Here is a 19468-nt window from a genome sequence, read left to right as displayed (position 1 = left end):
AATTTTAGCATATCTTTGTTGACCCATGATTCCCCTTTTCCATGTTAGCAGGGCTGGCCCAATACATTGTGCTGCCTGGGGAGAAGTGTGAAATTTTGCCTCCCCCTTCACTCTAAGTGAGTGCTGACGTGACTCCTAACATCACCATGCTCTCCGGGAGAGCTGACCTCCAATCACAAAGGAGAAGACACTCTGCACAGAATGTATTAGGTCCAAAGACCACAGACAAGCTAATAGCTTGCTGCAGGCTGTGGCGTCCAAAAGCATTTCAGGGATGCACCGAAATGAAAATTCTGGACCAAAACCAAAAATTCAGCATTCACTTGACCGAACCGAAACCGAAAATGACACCCCCTTAAAAAAAAAAAACACTTTAAGTAAGTAACATACCAAAATGGGACAAACATGCAGTAAATATATATATATATATATATATATATATATATATATAATTGGTAACAACAATCACACTGCTATTATACCCAGGCAACCAGTACATGCTAGAACCTGGGCATGATAGGAGTGTGATTTCAATAACAATATTACTTATACGATTGTTAGCAGCAATCACACTCATATCAGCTAGTACATGCTGGAATCTAGGTATGCCTGGGCATGAGAGGAGTGTGATTGCTGGCTCCCTATGCCATGACATCCCCCTCGTGCACATCTGCAAACCTGGTGTACATGATACATAGTAGCCTTAAGCTACATCTCAGAATGAACCTGCACAGAAGCGCTATCAAAAACCAAAGAGGAAAAATATTTCACCCTGGCAGTATCGTACCTAAGGAGGGGTGATCTGCGCCGGGTGCCACTCATCAAGGTGGTGCCCAGTGGCTTGACGCGGGCCTACAGCTTACCGCTGTGGAACTCGCACACTCTGCAAGAAAACTCTTTTCCCTCCCACATTCCAAAGCCAGAACTTTTTGGACTGGTGAGAAACCATAAAGTCTAACATTAAGATTTTTTTATTGTCGCTGGCAGGAGGAGGATAAAAGAGAGCAAACAAGCTTTTAAATATCTTTGCAAATCCTTTTTAAGTTAAAAGAGTCTGGTGTAAACAATACTGATAAACTGATTGCTAATTTAAGGAAGGAGATAAAAGGAAGGACAGAACTTCATTAAAGCATTTTAAAAGTGTCACAAGAATTTTAACACACCTTTTTAATTAAAAATTATAGACACATCCTCATACTCATTAACACACACTCCATCTCACCCCACTTACACAATTACACATTCATCCTCTCACACATACACAATTACACATGCATGCTCTCACACACGTACACATGTATGCTCACACACATACACGTACACATCCATGCTCACACACACAAGTACACATCCATGCTCACACACATACACGTACACATCCATACTCACACACGTACATGTACACATCCATGCTCGGACACAAGTACACATCCATTCTTACATACACAAGTGCACATTCATGCTTACACATACATATACACAATATATGTATACAAACACATATACATATATACCGCCCCCGCTTACCTCTCACCACTCCTGCAGCTTTCCCTCTCGCTGTGCACGCAGAGTGTGTGAGCAGCCTTGCTTTCACTGCGTATGTCATGAACCTGGTAAGCAGGTCGGGTAGGAACCCAGTTGCAGGGGATACAAGGGGTTCTGTCTGTACCCCACGATGCATGACGGCTAGATGGATGATGCAGACAGGCGCAATGAGACACAGCACAGGCAGAATACTTTGTACGGTACTGTATTAAAGAAGGTGACAGGAACAACAAGTACAGGCTGTAAGTCTCTAGGCAGGATGCACACTGGCAGGGCAGGCGGCAGGAAGCCCACTGGCAGGGCAGGCAGCAGGAACAACACAGGGTCAGGTACAGGGCCAAAGGAGAGCGGTCCAAACACGTTAATGCAAAGGCCCTGACTGAAGGGCAGGGCAGGTTTATATTGGCCGAGTTCCACTCAGGTAATCAGACTCAGCTGTCCCAAGCAATCAATAACTGGTGCTCCAGAGAAGGAAAAGCGGCCACTAGTGAGTGCAGACACACATGACAGCAACATAATTAGTGCATGGTCTGGGTTAGTAGGGTGGAATCCTGACACCGCGGGGTCACGTCATGTGACCTCACACGTTCCTATTTCCCCATGCCAGTTCAAAATAGTTTAGAAAGGGCTCTTCCGACCTGGATAGGTGGGTTTCATGTCGGAACTGTTACGAGGAGACAGGAAGAAGGGGCCTGGTGTGACCTCTGTAGTTATGCCAGTGTTTTAGAATTAGATGATCAAGTGGCTTTAAGCAGAAAGCTCACGCTAACTGACTTTTATGATGCATTTTAAAGCTTTACTGCCGGTACCCTTTCCCGGAGAAGGGTATCATCACTCTAGCTTGTAATAGATAAAGTCATTGACCCAGATCAAGTGTGTGGTGTGATAGGACATGCTATATTTGAACACCTACATGTAATTTGTAATTTGATCTGGTATCAGAAAGCTCAGAAACAAAAATTGCCCATTTTATCTCTCAGCTTAAAAAAAAGATAATTAAAATATTATTAATTGATGATTATGAATGGTTCATATAAGTTGTCTATTCATTACTATTACTGTTTTTGGGCTGTGTGTATGTTTAAATTCTACCACTTCCTCAGCCTATACCATTTCTCATGGGAGGCTGTTCCATTAGTTCTACCCCACCTGAAAGGAGATCCTGAAAACACAGGCTCCTTTGTCCTTAATTTAAAACTTAACAAAAACATGCAAATCTTTTTGTTAATGCTTCAATTGCATTTAGATCTGAAATAGAAAAATATGCCACCTCCATGTGTATTGCAGTTTATAAGGAGATGCTTTAAGACTTCTTAAATCAATTGTACTTGTTTTACTAGATTAGATACAATATTTGGACTTTCAGATTAATTACAATTTCAGATTAATAGTTTTTCAACTGTACCTGTAGTTTCTACTTAGACCTGCTCTACAATAAGACTATAAATATACGTTATTAATAGCACACTTTAAACCAGTGTACACAAATTTAAAACACATTATCAACTCTGGTAACATCTTAATGTGTTTTAATTGTAGTAAATGTTAGGAGTATGAACAGTGCCTCAATTAATGACATAGGAATCCACTTTATTATATTAGACATTGTAAAAGCAAATGATCCACTGCCTGTAATTAGACTGTACCTTTTAAAGCCACTATGCTAATTTAAATAGTTTTATGTGTTCACACTGTAACTACACTATGTTAAAATAAAGCTGATTTGCATAAAATTGTGGAGCTTGTGCGTTAAAAGGGCACTAAATGTTTGGTATAATCAAAAATAATTCTTCAATATTTTTTGATAAGGATGGTCATTAATGTACTTTGAACAACCCAATTTTCATAACGTGCATGGTGTTACAATATGGAGTATTAGAAAATCAGATTCAAGAAAGAGAGAAGACATATAATCTGTTTATACATATAAATGTTTTGCCCCAAGCGGAAAAAAGTAGCATTTAGCCAACAACTAAAGTAAATCTCTCTTTCGCTTCTGACATTTTATTTTGTAACTGGCTTTTCCAATTCAGCTTCTCTCTGTATTTATAAACCAGGGTAAAGCAATAATCTCCATGGGTGCTCCACTTGTAATTTGTAATGTAATGTAATTTTATAGGGGACTGTGGACAATATAGACGCGTCTAATTTATTTGCAAGGGAACCATAAGATATTTTAAAGAGAGTACTCAGGTATCATACACATTTGAGTGCATATGATGGCTGAGTTGTCCCAGTCTTTTATAATTTGTATCTGCTTTTTTGTCACTTTTGTGAACGTATCCTTTTTTTTCTACTACAAATTTCCTCTGAAAAATAATTTTAAACATATACACAGGTGATTTAAATTATTATATGGAGGTCTACACATATGTCTCTTAAGCCTTATTGACCAATACAAGATATTTTCTGAATGGTTGCTCGGAAATGCTTAATGCTTTTGTCTGCTTACATGTTAACCACTTCATTACCCTATGGACATACCAGTACATCCGTGAAAGGTATTGCACTGATACTTCCAATACAAACTATAGCTTCACAGTCTTATGGATACCGGATCTGGTCCACGCAACCCAAGGTATGTCGCTAGGAGCTTCTGGACACTTGTCATGCAGCTGTTTGGTCCACCCATCACTGCCAAAGCAGCCATAGAAGTAATTTCCTGCACTTTTCTCACCAACACTTCTGCGTTGTTTAGGATTTTTTGCACAGGTTATGTGTTATGGGATGGAAATCCAGCCAGACTTTGATCAGCTGCATCCCCAAGTTACGGAAATACCTTACACACAGATTTTTTGTGTGCATATACAGTATTTGTTTATGCCTGGCATGTCATGACTTTAAAAGGGTGTAGAAAGTGATCTATGTCTCTGTAATGCCTCGATGTCGAGGCATTCGGCAACACCAAGATCAGCAGCAGGGGCCCCGTGTGGCCCCTCCTTCCGACATCAACATGTGCCATATATAATATGGACTGATGCATGAATTAAAAAAGCATAAACTGTCTTGAAATGCCTCAATAGCGAGGCGTTCAGTGACACCGAAAACCCACACCATGACCGCAAGTGATTTTGCCTCTCAAGAAGGTCTCTCCAGGTACTACATTCAACCATGTCAATGGAGCTCAGCTTACTAATCACAATGTGATTTGTAAAATAAATAAATAATGAAAAAGAAAACCGTTAAAAAATATACCGTATTGGCTCGGATATAGGCCGCCCCCGTATATAGGCCGCACCCTAAAAGTTTGGTGCTTTTTTAAAGAAAAAGTTTTTTAATACACATGCTGCCACTCTGTCGTCGTCCGCCCGAGATATGCTGCCACTCCCCCCCCGAGATATGCTGCCACTCTGTCCCCACCCGAGATATGCTGCCACTGTCCTCGTCCCCCCCGAGATATGCTGCCACTCTGTCCCCGTCCCCCCCGAGATATGCTGCCACTGTCCTCCCCCCCGAGATATGCTGCCACTGTCCTCCTCCTCGTCCCCCCCCCGAGATATGCTGCCACTCTGCGCCCCCCCTCCCGACTTACCAGAGCAGACTCCCGGGTGTCTTGCGGGGCCGGTGGGGGGCAATATGCGTACATAACTTCATGTGCCCGCACCGGAAGTTATATACGCGTATTACGTAGATGTCCCCCGCCGGGAGTCTGCTCTGGTAAGTCTTGGGGGCAGAGGTAAAACGCATCGTGCGGACGTTCACCGGCTGCGGCGATGCGCGTAAACAACCTCCGCTGCCGGCACGTCTGCACGATGTGCTTTAACAGTTTCTCTTGCCGGGACTCCCCCCGTGGGAGTCCTTGTGCTTGCCTATTTCCCCTGTGACAGCCCTAGTATGGTACCGTTGTAGCGTGGTGTCAGACAGGAGTGCCTGCTTGAACATGTCTGGATTGGGCCAGGGAAGGGAGTCAGTCAGGGGTGGGGGGTCAGAACTTACTGGGGTCCCCTCGGTGCTTGCTTGGACTCGGGTTACAGCAGAGCAGGCGGCTGTGATAGTGCGATCTGGATTGCGAGGAACAAAGTGGCTTTCTAGCAGTCCCAAGTCATTGCCCAGGAGCACATCGGCGGGGAGTCCGTGCATAATGCCCACATCCCGGTATCCATTTTCTGCACCCCAGTCCAAGTGGACTCGTGTTATGGGAGTTTCATGAACTTGTCCCCCTGCTACTTGAACATTGATTTTGTAATCCAGGGGCTCTATGTTTTCCAGTACTCCGGGTTGTATGAGGGTGAGCGTAGCCCCAGTGTCCCTCAGACCCTCGGTCTGTCTCCCGTTTACAAGGACCGGCTGATAGTGGTGCCCTCTATTATCCATGTAAGGCTGTTGTATGAGGAATCCATTCTGGGTATAGCCCCAAACAGGGGTACAATCCTCAGTTGGGACAGGGTTATCAACAGGGTCAAAAGACATCAGGTCCCCAGTGACCACAGGGGGATGGCTCCCGCAATGAGCCTGCTGGGGTAGAAAGGGAGTTGTGGTGCAAGTATATCGAGGCCCGGAGGGAGCTGGCCGGGGACATAGGTTTGGGCAATTCCGCTTGATGTGCCCCGACTGCGCACACTGAAAACATCCGGGGGCAGGGGAATGCGGTTGTGCCATGGTAGGGTTTGGCTGGGTAGCGGGGCAAGGGTAGTGAGTACGGGTCAGTGGGCAGCGGATGTCCACATATTTGTCTGCTAAACGAGCCGCCTCTTCCACAGTGGTAGGGTCATGGTCTCTTACCCAGTCCTTGATGTCTCCGGCTGCCAGTTGAAAAAATTGCTCCATTAAAAATTGCTGGATCACTTCTCCGGCTGTGACTGCCTTGCATCCTTGCAGCCAGCTGTGGACTGCCCGGCTCATCCGGTGTGCCCATTCCACATGCGTATCTTTGGGACCCATGCGTTGTTCATGGAACATCCGGTGGTAAGTCTCGGGGGTGATCGCATACCGTGCCAAGAGTCGTTGTTTGACTTCAAAGTAGTCCTAACTGCATTCATCGGGTATGGCATGATACGCCTCAGCAACTCTCCCCGTGAGCCTCCCTGCTAGGACAGGTACCCAATCTCGGTCCTTAATGTCATGGAGCTTGCACTGACGTTCGAAGTCCTGCAGGAAGCCATCGATGTCGCCCTTCAGGTTATCAAATGTCTGAAAGGACTGATGGGTGACCTTTAGTCTGTTCTTGGTGCTTGTGCTCCGAACTGATGGAGAGTCACCACAGCTGCTCCTGCTTGGTTGGACCCGCAATTCCTCTGCTCTTTCCCTTTCTGCTGCTTGTGTGATGCGATCCACCAACTCAAAGGGAGGGTTAGCCCCATAGTTGGCTAGCCTCCTTTTCACCCTCTGGTCGACCACATCATGTTCCTCGGGAAGGGGAGGCGTATGACCTGTCGAGAAGCTGGATATCATACCCTGGTCCAAGGGGCTGATCTGTCTTTCGTCCTCCTGATCTAGGTTTACCAGGGCTGTGATCAATTCGCTCTTTTTCATTCTGGCAGTTTCTCTGCCTCGGCAGGCCAGTAGGTCCTGCAGGACTGGTACGTTGAGGACCCGATAGTTATCTGCCATCCTAAGAAGAAGGGTTCCACTGCTTGCCACCAGTGTAATGGGTTGCTTAGTTAGGGTTATAGATACCCTATGAATCCTTCGTCTGTCCCTCCAGGATAGTCTCCAGCAGTGGCATCTCCAGCTTTCATATTTAGGGGGGGCACATGGGGGGCCAGGGACCAAAGTAGGGGGGTCAATTATAAAACGGTACATATACACTATATATATATATATATATATATATATATATATATATATATATATATATATATATATATATATATATATAGACATATACACACACACGTTAGGCAGTTATTTCTCATTCTTTAATATTAGCCCCTGCTGACAATATATATAAATATTAGACCCTGCTGCCGATATATAGAAATATTACACCCTGCTTCTGATATATATTAATATTAACCCCTGCTGCAGATATATATTGATATTAGCCCCTGCTGCGGATATATACTTATATTATACCCTGCTGCCGATATACATAAAAATTATACCCTGCTGCCGATATATATTAATATTTGACCCTGCTACCAGTATATATTAATATTACCCCTACTGCCAATATATATTAATAGTCTCTGCAGCCAATATATATAAAATTAGCCCCTGCTGCCAATAAATATTAATATTAGCCCCTGCTGCCAATATATGTTAATATCTCCATCTCCCTCCCTATCTATCCTATCTACCCCCTCTCCCTCCCAATCTATCCTATCTACCCCCTCTCCCTCCCAATCTATCCTATCTACCCCCTCTCCCTCCCAATCTATCCTAACTACCCCCTCTCCCTCCCAATCTATCCTAACTACCCCCTCTCCCTCCCAATCTATCCTAACTACCCCCTCTCTCCCTCCCAATCTATCCTAACTACCCCCTCTCTCCCTCCCAATCTATCCTAACTATCCCCTCTCTCCCTCCCAATCTATCCTAACTACCCCCTCTCCCTCCCAATCTATCCTATCTACCCTCTCTCCCTCCCAATATATCCTAACTACCCCCTCTCTCCCTCCCAATCTATCCTAACTACCCCCTCTCCCTCCCAATCTATCCTATCTACCCCCTCTCCCTCCCAATCTATCCTATCTACCCCCTCTCCCTCCCAATCTATCCTAACTACCCCCTCTCTCCCTCCCAATCTATCCCTATCTACCTCTTCTCACTTCCTATCTACCTCTTTTCACTCTCTAATTCCCTCCTAACTTTCTACCCCCCCCTTTGAAGTTCACTTACCTTGGGCTTGTAGAAGTCCAGCGGCGGGATCGCGAGGTCTCTGTCTTCCTGGTTCTGCCGCAGTGTGCGCGGCTTCGGCCTCGCGGTCGCGGAGAAGAGTGAGAGGCGCCGAACGGTCGCTGAGAACTTATTCCTCAGCGACCGCTCGGCGCCTCTCTCTCTCCTCCGGATCTATAAAAAAAAAAAGATGGCGTTTCAATTGGGGAAGCACACCGGGGGGCACAGCATGATGTAGGGGGGGCCATGGCCCCCTCTGGCCCCCCCCGCCGACGCCACTGGTCTCCAGCCTCAAAAGGCTAATAGATGGATCTTTGTCTTAGATCACAAAAGTAGACACAACCACCGTGATTGTGAAGAACAAATGGAACATTTTATTGTTGTAAAACATAGCCTTATATATCCACATAATTGAATTAACATTAATATGATATGATATGATATGATATATGAAGACAACCCAACCTTTAATCCCCTTTGGCTACTGAATATCCTCCTGGCAGTAATCCTGTTAATGGGATTTGTTAACACAATGGAGTTCCTGCCTGAGTCATCTTTGTTTGGCAGTCAGGCTGGAGCCATCTCTGTCTACCTTGGGCCCTGTATGACAGGTCATTCTATCACAATATAAAAATGTGTGTTTTTATGAGCAAGTTCGAAGAAAAAAAGAATAAACATTTAAATAACTCTGGGGTGCTATAGTAGTTATCTACCCAGAAGTGGTAGTCTTTACTCAGGTAGGGCAAAAGGAGTTCCCACACTATGTTGCTACGTGTGGTCAGTGAGTCTAGGCAGCCAGGAATATATAGATTGCTGTCTTTCCTCTCAATCAGACTGCATACCCTGTAAAACTTTCACATTGCTTGTAAAACTTCACCCCATATCTAGGACGCATTATGGGTATATACTGTTTGAAACGTAGTCTGCGTTTGAACAGAAGAATGGAATTGTCAATGCAGACTGTAATGCGCAGAAGTGTGATGAAGACATGCTGGTGTAAGGGTTAATATGTTGTTTTTCAGCTATTTTCTGTATAAATATAACAGGCACTTTAAATCAAGATGATGTGAAATGTTCTAGTTTGGCAGAACACAGTTGAACATGTCCATGAACCAGGAATGCTGGGAGTTTGAGAACCCAGACTGACAGGATAGGGAGTACATCATGGGGATCCTGTTTTTTAATCAACCACAGAATTCATAAATGATAGTTAATGAGCACGATCAGGTACACAGATATTTACATAGAATTTCACGTATTACTAAAAGATATAAAAGTGGACTCCTTCCAGCAATGATGCGACTTGGCTACCAACTATTGCATGGTGCTTGGCGTTAGCCCTGCAGCCCATTTTGTGCTTTGGGACGCTGCATATAGCTTTGAGGGTCTCCCAGTGTAGGAAGGCATGTAGGCATAAGCTGTTTCATTCCTCTTTCATTACTGGTTACAGTACATGTATTTTGACAATGGGCAAAGGTGGCATTGTGGAACATGTTTTTTGTAAAGCCTAAGGTCCTGTAGTTTCTAGATATGCCCCTGCTCTCTCTTCTTTCTTCAGCCATATGTCTGTGGACATGACCTCCTGGTATATATCCACAAAAATGGCAGGCGAGATGCAGATGAAAAAAGAAGAACAAGAAGATGAAGAAGATGCTGGAGAAGAAGCGGAGCTGCAAGACATGGAAGTGGTCGTCGGAATAGGTTAAGAGACATTCAGAGAAAGTGAGAGTTAATAAGAGTGTGAGAGAGTGGGAGTGAAAGAGTCCATCACATTAAAATGGAAATATGTAGCTTTTTGCTAGGTATTTATTCTTGCAACTTTGTTCTACATTGCTGTTATTTTAGGAAGACTTTGTTTTTAATTAAGTCCAAACAAACAGCCCTCGATCAGGGAAGGTTTTTATCTTGTATTGCATAACGGATGGCAATCCTATGTATAACCTGTAAGCTCATAAGCCTACATATTTTAGGTGTTGGATGCAGTGGTGTATCCTGGACCAGGCCTAGGGTGCCAGACCCTCTGCGTCATAACTGCTTCATGCGTGAGCTGGGGAAATCTCACTGGCAACTAGCCCATATACTCTATGAAAAACTATCTAGCTGGCACAGCCTCCATAGCAACCTCAGAGTGGCGGCTGCAGTTGTAAGCAGTTGGAGGTGGCAGGGGAGTAGAGCTGAGGTGTCGGGCAGGATCCAGCCATAATGCACCATTTTGGAAACCCCACCCCAAACCAAAAGAAAATCCTACTTTTAGTGTTACCAATGATATTCGTTTTTTAGGATGACGAGTTCAGTTTGGGATAGACTGAAACTCCATATAGCCAGGTAATACTAGCCAGAAAGACTAGTGCGCACCCAATTATTACAATTGCATATAATAACAGTATACATAGAAGAAATCTAAAACACATACATAGTGAAAAAATAAATTTGTAGACAAAATCCTTGGAAGAAGGGCCCAGATTGAGGGTCACGGGCCATGTGTGGGTGTGGGGGAGTGTGTGAATAGTAGGTCAGGTGGTAGAGTATCTGGGTCTTTTAAAAAAGGGGCACTATCCCCTTCTTTGGCAGCCACTTTGCTGGTACTGGCTGGGGAGCAGATTCCCGTCCCCTCTCCCTATTTCACTATTTTCTATGTGTACTAACTTGGTTTTCTTGTCCCAGCAGGCGTTGTGTGTACTTCTCAATAGAGGTTGAAGCAGGTGTCTAGGACGATGATTGTGTAGTTGGGCAGATCCCTCCCCTAACCTCTGGTAAAGGCATTGGTTATGGCCATGCTCACTGAGCTATAGGCTGGCTGATGGCTGGCACAAGTTGACATATGTGATGTTTGATGGACGAGTGAGAAGGGTACACCCCAGAATGTTTAGGGCATGGTGTAAAACAGTCTTGGCAAGTTTGTTTCATAATATTGTTCATGTTTTGGAAGTTATACTGATTGTTATACTTCTTAGCCAAGATCAAGTTTTCGTGTCTGTTATTACTGGTTTTGTGGGTTGGTGGTTGGGAATATACTACACTACATTCCAACATGGATAGAAACAAGCAACCTGCATGTAACGTTTCACCCTTCGCTGTCTGGAATTCTTTACACTCTGTGCTGCTAATTTTCTTTGCCAACCACTAGTGGCCGCCCTTGTCACTCTGCAGCACTCAGACCTGATTGATATGTCCAGCTGCACCTTATTTCCTGGATTACACAGCCTTTATAAACCTGCCCAGCCCTTCAGTCTGGGCCTTGACATTAAGTTTCTGGAGTACCTGTTTTTGATCCTGTACTTGATCTGTTCCTGAGTTGCGGCCAGTGCCCCACAAGTGGACTCCCAAGCTGAGTGCCCTGCAAGTGGGCTACCTGCCGTGTGCCCTGCAAGTGGGCTTTCTTGTCGTGTGCGCCCCATCCAGAGGGCTACCTGTCGTGTGCCCCATCCAGCGGGCTTCCTTTCATGTGCGCCCCATCCAGAGGGCTTCCTTTCGTGTGCGCCCCATCCAGAGGGCTTCCTCTCGCGTGTGCCCCTTCCATAGAAAGTGACAGCAGATAAGAACCTTTCGGCCCATCCAGTCTGCCCAGTGCTCATACAAAATTCATATACAATTGGAAAAAGTCAAAGGATGCAATAAATACCCACTGGTTGTCATAGCAACATAGTGCTAAATGGTGAAGAAAAGAAGACAAGCTGCAAAATTAGCAAAGCCAAGTATAGAGTATTTGCTTGGCTTTGGAAAAATACAAAAAGCCATACATAAATGGACCAAAACACTTAGTAAACATGTATATAGATGTAAGAACAGCACATCTTTACATTATACCCCTTATTTTAAAAAAGAAACATAACACAGCCCAAAAGACATCTTAAATGTATTTTAAAGGTGCTTAACAATAGAGACCAAAGAAGAAAAAACAAAAAAAAATAAGCCTAATGTAATACTGTAGAAAACATGTTGTAGTTAATATAGCCAAGAAAAAACAGCATATACATAAAGTTTTGCTAGAAGATCTTCCCTCAAGGTCCATTGCTAGGGGTCATCAAAGGTCGAAGATGTTGCAAAATACAAGTCAGTTAAAATACAAATAACACACAACTAAAACATACTGAAAGAAAAATATAGAAGCAGTGCAAACCCTTGTCTTTCTTTAAACCACAAAGAGAAGCATTTAATCTATAGTTCTATTGAAGTTCCCTGCGTTTAAGCAGACAAATTCTGTCACCACCCCTCTTGATAATATGTTCCTGATCTATGGCTATATATCTTAGTTGTGATACTGTATGTGCACACTGGTTAAAATGCTTAGCCACAGAAGAAGTGGTATACTTTGTCCTGACTGCACTCCTATGTTCACTGATATGTAATGTAAGGATCCTAGTAGTTTCAGCCACATATGCAATAAGACATGGGTATTTGATCATATACTCTATATAGCAAAATATGTCTGACAGTTCATGTGTTCCTGACAAAATTTAAGCAGAAAGCTCCTAATTTTCTTCCGAAATTCGTAGGTCCATTTCCTTACCTTCTCTGCCACATCTTCTTCATCATCTTCTGTCTTCTATCTTCACTGTTCACTTCTCTCTCCATCTTCAATCTGCTTTGTGCTATCATCTCTGTGGACATAACTCTCTGGGAACTTCCACCAAAATAGCAGCATTTGCAGTGACATTCTCTCTCCCATTAGAGGATGGGATAGAGGATGTCACCGCAAACACCTCCAATTTTTTATTTTAGGGGATTAATACAAATTGAAAAAAAAGTAAATTTCATTAAAATTGAAATTCGTATGAATGCAAATGCACACGTCTAGTGTTTTCTATATCTGTATCACCTTTAGAAGGAGACAGAGAGCGCAAAAAGAGTAACTCTATAATACCTCCGATATCTGGAAATCCACATCCATAAGCAAATACGCAAGTTTCTAGCATGTTACAAAAAAAAGCTTATTACAGTGTTAGTTCTGCTTTACTCATTTCCTCCAACATCCTTACATAAGATATCAAAGCTGATATTAATGTTATTTGACACATTCTTTATTCTAAAATTTATTTCAAAGAAATCTTCTCGGAAAATCAAGACAAATCCATAAGCTTCACCATCGAAAAAAAATTCTGTAGTCTAGACAAATGTGATATTTATCGAATGTGCAAGAGCATCCAAAATAAATTACTGCAACTACATCTGATAAGTAAAATTAATACATATGTATATAAACTCAGTACATAATTGAAAATTCTTACTTAATATAGTATATTTTTACTTTTCCAATTTATACAATTAATTCTAAAAGTAGGACCCCTAACTAAAGTATGCACAATTTAAAAGAATAATGTTACGACTGAACACCTGATCCGCACCTGGACCCAATGTACCCAATGTACCCAAGTACCCGAGTATATGCTATTTCAGGATCTTAGGTATATGATTAGGTTTTTCTCCATGTGTATTTTAGAACCTAATTTCATAGTATTACATTGTATATGTTGTATTTCTTGTGCTGATTAGTAGCCAAGTACACCACAGCACCTAAATATACCATATCTGTTGATCATTTTTTCTTGAATGATATATTTTAGGTAGAAAAATCTAGATCTATATAGATGTTTTTACACTTTTTCTTTTCTTCAAAAACATCTGTTGGCAGAAACAATACATTCCATTCTTCTCACTGATTTTATTAACGCTCAGATGACTTTGTATTCAATCTATATTAATTTATGCATTAAAATATGGAATGTTTTCAACAGCTTTTCCAGAATGCAAATAAACCACACTTACTGCATGTTTCTGTTCTAACTTTGTTCTTATTAATATTTGACAGGATGGATCTTCTATAGGTATATGCCCATTTATACCCATTTTTAATGTATTAGTAAATACTGTGTGCTAGACTTCCACTTAAAAAGCTTCTCTGTCAATGTCAAACTTTCTAGTGTTTAATGCACTGCCTTTTTAAGCAATCACAGTGCATTTCTTTCCCACACGTTTTGTGGCAATATGCCAGAGGAGAACAAGTCTTTGAAGATTAAAATAGTGGTGTATTTATTTCTGAAGTAAGATCACCTAAGTACACTTGATTATATGTCATTTCAGGACAGTGCTTTATTCATTTTAACTTGATTCAATTTCTGATTGATGTTTTCAGAAACCAGGTATTTATAGAGTTTGCTGTATTTTGTGGTGAGTTTTCTGAAATCAGTTTGTCCTTACTTCAGTCTCCACTAACCATCAGTAGTATTGTCCATTACAAAGCTTGATTCACAAGGCAGGGGCAAGGTATGGAAACAAATCATCACTTCACAAGAATCACAGATTCTGCTATTTGGTGCTATTTTAAAGAAAACTGTATTTTTAAAGAAAACATACACAAATACATAGATATTCCACTCTGCTCCTCTAATATGACACTCTGCCTCCCAGATATGCCACTCTGCCTCCATGATATGCTTTATGCCCCCTGATAATGCCACTTTGCTCCCTAGATATGCCACTCTGCCCCACTCCAGACTTACCAATGCACCCCCAGACATCTGTGCGCAACCTCTGCTGCAGGCACTTCCGCCAGGGCTTCTATAGTGGAGCACTGGAAGGTTTTGTCACGCTGGTGCTCCGTTATAGAAGTTACGGCGGAAGTGCCGGCAGCGGAGGTTGCCTACGGGCATCGTGCAGACATCCACTGGCTGTCAGAGAGGAGGATCCAGGTCCCCTGCAGTGCTGCGGGGGATCTGGATCCTAACCCTGCTACTTGAAAGGAGGAAAAAAAATACCTGCCCGGTGCCCGGTGCCCGGAACTGCATGTCCCGGACGTCAGGCGATATGAGTTGCGCATCCCTGCGCTAAATCCCGATTATAGGCCGCGCCCCCGCTTTAAGTCTTTAGGAAAAAAGTGTGGCCTATATTTAGGCCAATACAGTATATTATGTTTAGGCAAGAAGTATTTTTTATTCCTCCTTTTTAGGCAGGATGTTCATATTTGTAGGTAAGATTAAAGCAAGCAAAGTCTTAAGTACCATGTCCAAATGAAAAAGGAATTAGGTGCAATGTTTCCCTGTTTCATTGCGCAAGTCACTTTTTATTTATTATATTTTTTTCATTTATCACTTATTTTTTTTTATCACTTTATCTTTTTTCTCAAAACGTTGCCACATAAATTAAAATTAGAAAGGCATACTCCACATTTATCTGTACATGCTAGTTATAGAAAGGGTTAACAAAGTTCAAAGTTTAGGATGATGCATTTTCTAAGAAAATGTCTTCATTGCCTCAATATTGTTCATGAAATTAATATAACTCAATTAATTTCAATTAAACTTTGTAGTAAAATGAAGACCGAGGAGAGAGTGCCTTCTTAGTCCAAGAATATTTAGAATGTAGATTGTCCTAAAGATTTTCTTTTAATTGTACATTAATGCTGTGTCAGGCGAGTGCTTAACTTTTATTTTTACGGTTTGGAAGAATGCATATGAAGGTACTTTCCTGTAGTGTAGTGGGTCTGTAGAAAGTGTATAGTACAGGAAACATGTGTCTGGTGTGTTCTGTTTCTTTTAGAAACCAACTAACCAAGAGCAAAATGTCCTTTTTGCACCCTCAGCCTCAAAAAAAAATTGGGCAGGAAGTGTTTTGGGATATAGAGGTGTTTTGGGTAGCCAAATATGTGTTCAGGGAAAATACATTTTAGTTGTTAGTTTTTCTTTTTTTATACAGAAATAAAAATGGAAACAAATATTTTTGCATTTACACTGAACAATCCAGGTTGAACTGGAACCCTGCCAAGCTAATGTAAAAGCTGGAAAGATAGTTCTCACTGCATGACATATGGAGCCTTTGATTGAATGAAGGGGCATGTGGGTTACCACAGGTTCTGACCCTATCACAACAAAAGAAGAAAGCTAGAAAGAAAAATGATTGATCAGCACCCTTATTAGAGCCTAAAAAATAACCTTAATGAAAATATCTCTTATAACAACAACGGTCCTTGCCTCGTAGTTCACTAATGAAGGGTATCTACTAGCATGAGCACATTACTAGCAACATTAATTATTTGGCAGTTTTGTGGCACCTTGAATGCAATGCTTTTCTCCATCAAATCTAACTAATTTAAGTTAAAGATATTTTCGTCAGTTGAAAAACATGAAATATCTGATATATTTGCAGTATAAAAGTAATGATACAAAACAAACAGACGTATGTATATAAAAAGTTATATTACATAAGTTTCCAAATTTAAAATGTAATATATTTGAGGGGTTTGTTTCTAAAAATCTCCAAAAGGAAAAAAAGGAAAAATACAAGTACAATAATTATGCTCAATAAACAAAGTAGCATAGATATTTATATATATATATATATATATATATATATTCCCCCAGCCCGCAGCCAAACCAGTTTCGATATAGTGATAAAATATTAATTCTGACACATAAATGTAATTTTACATTAAGTCAAAAACCTTAACGTTAAGTAAAATCTGTATGGTTCCTCATATGCAATATCTAGGTTTCAGATTCATTATTTAAAGGACCATAAAAATACAATGGCTGCCGGTTCCTCCGGGTCCGCGGATCTTCAGCTGCCGCGGAGAAGAGGCAGACCGCCGGCTTCATCGCAGCGGCATCAGCCGCCACAGAGGAGGGGGAGACCCCCCACCTTGCCGCAGCAGCCTCTACCGCCGCGGAGAAGGGGGAGACCCCCCGCCTTACCGCAACAGCCGCAGCCGCCACGGAGAAGGGGGAGACCCCCCGCCCTGCCACAGCAGCTTCAACCGCCGCGGAGGAGAGGAAGACCTCCCTCCTCCGCAAGACAGCTTCTGCCGCCGCAAGGACGGGGAAGACCCCGCAACTCCACACGGCAGCCGCAGCCTACTGGAACCTGGTCCGGACCTGCCTGCTCCTACTCGGAGTTTGTCTCGACTCTGCGCTCAGTGTTTGACGTTCCTGGAAGGAGGAGTACGGCATCCGCATCACTGTTCTCCATCCGCCAAGGTTCTCGTTCTCTCCAGGAGTATTCTATTGAATGCCGGACCCTGATGGCAGAGGTCAACTGGACTAACGAGGCACTAGTCGCCGCATTCCTTAATGGATTATCCAAATCCCTCAAGGATGAGATTGCGGCAAGAGACCTTCCTACGGATCTGGATGCGGTAATTCAGTACGTCTCCCAGGTGGATTTGCATCTTCGTGAAAGACAAACTCAACGGGAGAGACTGAGACGACAGGAGAGAGGAGTGAGGGACACCGTGCGTCAGTTTTCTCAAGTTCCATCCCCGTCCACTATGCCTGACTCCGTGGAGGAACCCATGCAGCTGGGGGCAGCTAGACTCACTGAACAGGAAAAGAGCAGGAGAAGAAGGGAGGGGCTATGCCTGTATTGTGGCCTTTCGGGGCATTTCCTGAGGAGCTGTTCAAAGAGGCCGGGAAACGCTCGCACCTAGGTAGGCTGAGGGGACCTACTTTAGGTGTGATTCGACCATTCCCTGAAACCAAAATCACCCGTATGACAGTTCCGGTTCGAATAGTCTGGGCTAGGGGTTCCGTGGATACCGTGGCCTTCCTGGATTCCGGCGCCGCCGGCAACTTTATTGACTCTGAATTCTGTAACCGGTTCCTGGTTCCCACCCTTCCCTTACCCAACCCGTTATCTGTGGAGGCTATCGACGGGAGACCACTCCTTCAGGAGCACATCACTCTTCACACATCGCCTCTTACCCTCTCGGTGGGAGTGGTTCACAGCGGATCAGTACAGTTATTGGTCATCAGCTCTCCTTCTGTTCCGATCATTTTGGGGTTTCCATGGTTGCGCAATCACAACTCTACGATAGATTTGTTTACAAACCAGATTACGGCTTGGAGCAGCGCTTGTATGGACCACTGCCTCTCACCTGTAAAGACTGTTCCTGTGACACTAAGCTCCATTGGAACCTCAACACTGCCAGATCAGTATCGTTGTTTCGCGGACGCGTTCAACAAGAAGGAGGCGGAGAAACTACCTCCACATCGACCGTATGACTGTCCCATTGACCTACTCCCTGGTACCATGCCACCCAGGGGTTGGACCTATCCGCTTTCAGTCCCAGAGACTAAAGCTATGGAGGCGTATATTGAGGAGAATCACGAACCCGAGAGTATTGTACCAACAACAAAGGTCTTAGCTGCTACCCACCTTACCTGTCTCACTCCTCTTGTGGATCATATTGCCAGGTTGCAGTCTCAAGCTCCGTGATCTCTACCTACGGGCAAGCTGTTCGTTCCGGTTCGTTTCAGGTCTTGTGTTCTCCGTTTGTCCCATGGCTCCAGAACGGCAGGGCACCCGGGGGTTACACGCACAAGGGATCTCGTTTCCAGAACTTTTTGGTGGCCTGGTTGGGCCAAGGACGCTGTTTTGTTTGTCCGATCCTGTACTAGGTGCGCAGCTAACAAGTCCTCCAGGAGAGCGCCCGCCGGGTTGCTCCACCCTCTGCCACTTCCCTCAGCACCATGGACACACATTGCTATGGATTTCATTGTCGACTTACCTAACTCCAGAGGGCATACAGTCATACTCATGGTGGTAGATCGTTTTTCCAAGATGGCTCACATGATTCTGTTGAGGAAATTACCTTCTGCTGCTACATTGGCTGATGTCTTCATACGCGAGATCGTCCGGCTCCACGGATTACCTACCGAGATTGTTTCCGACCGAGGCTCACAGTTCATTACACGCTTCTGGCGTGAATTCACCAAAGCCTTGGGCATTACTCTGGCCTTCTCGTCCGCGTATCATCCCCAATCTAACGGGGCAGCTGAAAGGGCTAACCAGCATCTGGAGCAATATCTACGCCTGTTCACTAACAACCACCAGGACAACTGGGTTGATCTACTACCCTTTGCTGAATTTGCCCGTAACAACTCCGTGCAGGAGTCTACAGGGGTATCCTCCTTCTACTGCCTATACGGTTTACACCCTCAGCCTTTCCCTGGGGCATTTCCCGTCTCTACGGTTCCGGCCTTACAAGAAAGGCTGGTTGCCATCCGGGCTACTTGGTCGTCTGTACAGGAGACACTACGACTTGCAGGCAGGCGACAGGAACGTCAAGCTAATAAGAAACGTTCTCACGCCCCTGCTTATTTGCCTGGAGAAAGGGTTTAGTTATCCACCAGATACCTCAAGCTATGAAGTTGGC

The sequence above is a fragment of the Spea bombifrons genome, chromosome 4 (assembly GCF_027358695.1).
Source record: "Spea bombifrons isolate aSpeBom1 chromosome 4, aSpeBom1.2.pri, whole genome shotgun sequence".
Lineage (NCBI taxonomy): Eukaryota > Metazoa > Chordata > Amphibia > Anura > Pelobatidae > Spea > Spea bombifrons.
The sequence above is the reverse complement of the archived record's forward strand: the minus strand, read 5'-3'. Positions refer to the sequence as shown.